Genomic DNA, 2,408 nt, shown 5'->3' on the forward strand with positions numbered 1-2,408 from the left:
TAGGAAACTCTCCAAATTAAGCATCATCCCAGTCAATAATCAGAGGTTCTAGATTTGTGACCACAATTCAAACTATTTCTATCTATCTATCTATCTATCTATCTATCTATCTATCTATCTATCTATCTATCTATCATATATCTATATCTACATACACCAAAGACAGCTCAGTGGCACAATGGATAGAATGTCAGATTTAGTCATGAAGATCTGAGTTCAAATACAGCCTCAGAGACTTACTAGTTATGTGATCCTGGAGAAGTCTCTTAATGTTGCTTGACTCAGTTCCTCATCTAAAATGAACTGGAGCCCCAAACCCATCTAAATACCTGTAAAAAATGACTCTAAACAAATTCTAAAGCAGAAAAACCCACAAAAAGACAGAGTGAAACAAATTTTCAGTCCAAGACAGCCTGGATGGTTGATCAGAAAGGTATATTGCACCAGGCAGAGAGAGGAGCACAGTTCGGCATGGGCACACAGGCAAAATAGGCCTCAGTAAACCTGAAGTGGGACTCATAGGATTGAATCACCAGCAGGTGTAGAGGTTTTCAGACTTCTCAACCCACAAACACCAAACACAAATTAGAAGGTCGGTGGGAAAAGTCTGTGACTGAGGTGAGAGAGAGCAGCTTGGTCCCAGCCCCAGCCACTGAGTGTGGCCCCAGGGCAGCAGCTGCCTCCAGAGCTTCTGGCCCAAAGATTGAGGGGGAATCTGGTGGCTGATCAGAGCAGGATTGCAGGGGTTCCTCTGCTGGTGCTGAGGCAGGAATTTCTTGCTTTGCCCGTGCTTAGATTTGGGTCACAGTTGTGAGTGGCAATCCTGGGGCAAGGAGGAGAGCTAGTGTGGTGAAGCTTGTAGTGGTGGTGGAGAGGAAATCTCCTCACAGTTCCAAGGCATAAAAGAATGCTTCTGGTCACTCATAGACCACAGCACATGCCAGGAAAGGAATAAACACCTCGTCCCTCATCATACCACCTTGGAAGAACTGAAAATTTACAGGTCCCTAGAAGTATTTCTGAAAATAGCTGCACAAAACCCATGAAGCTTGGGACAGTACATTCTCCACACTGGAAGCAGACCCCTACACTAACAAAGAGTTTAAAACCCAAGTAATTGGCTGGGATCTTGAACAAACAAAGGCACAAAAAAAAAAAGCCAGACCATAGAATCATTCTTTGGTCACAAAGAAGATCAAAACATACAACTAGAAGAAGGCAACAAAGTCAAAGCTCCTACATTGAAAGCCTCCAAGAAAAATATGAATCAGTCCCAGGCCTTGGAAGAGCTCAAAAAAGATTTTGAGAAACAAGGAAGAGAAGGAGAGGGAAAATGGGGAAGAGAAATGAGAGTGATGCAAGAAAATCATGGAAAACAAGTCAGCAGCTTGCTAAAGGAGACCCAAAAAAATACTGAAGAATATAACACCTTAAAAAATAGCCTAACCCAAATGGCAAAAGAGGTCCAAAAAGCCAATGAGGAGAAGAATGCCCTAAAAAGCAAAATTGGCCAAATGGAAAAGGAAGTCCAAAAGGTTATTGAAGAAAATACTTCCTTAAAAATTAGAATAGAGCAAACCGCAAGTTAGTGACTTTATGAGAAATCAAGACACTGTAAAACAAATCCTAAAGAATGAAAAAATAGAAAACAATGGAAATATCTCATTGGAAAAACAACTGACCTGGAAAATAGATCCAGGAGAGAGAATTTAAAAATTATTGGACTATCTGAAAGCCATGATCAAAAAAAGAGTCTAGACATTATCTTTCAAGAAATTATCAAGGAAAACTGACCTGATATTTCAGAACTAGAGGGCAAAATAGAAATGGAAAGAATCCACCAATCACCTCCTGAAAGAGATCCCCAAAGGAAAACTCCTAAGAATATTGTAGCCAAATTCCAGAGTTTCTAGGTCAAGGAGAAAATATTGCAAGCAGCCAGAAAGAAACAATTCAAGTATTGTGGAAACACAATCAGGATAACACAGGATTTAGCAGCTTCTACATTAAGGGACCAGAGGGTATGGAATATAATATCTCAGAGGGCAAAGGAGATAGGATTACAACCAAGAATCACCTACCCAGCAAAACGAGTATAATCCTCTGGGGAAAAAATGGTCATTCAGTGAAATAGGGGACTTTCAAGCATTCTTGATGAAAAGACCAGAGCTGAATAGAAAATTTGACTTTCAAATACAAAACTCAAGTGAACCATAAAGAGGTAAACAGGAAAGAGAAATCTTAAGAGACTTATTAAGGTTGAACTGTTTACATTCCTGCATGGAAAGATGATTTTTGTAACTCATGAGTCCTTTGTCAGTATTAAGGTAGTGGGAGGGAAAAATTATATGTATGGATAGGTAGATAGATAGATAGATAGATAGATAGATAGATAGATAGATAGATAG

The sequence above is a fragment of the Vombatus ursinus genome, unplaced genomic scaffold, assembly GCF_900497805.2.
Source record: "Vombatus ursinus unplaced genomic scaffold, bare-nosed wombat genome assembly UNPS02014942.1, whole genome shotgun sequence".
Classification (NCBI taxonomy): Eukaryota; Metazoa; Chordata; class Mammalia; order Diprotodontia; family Vombatidae; genus Vombatus; species Vombatus ursinus.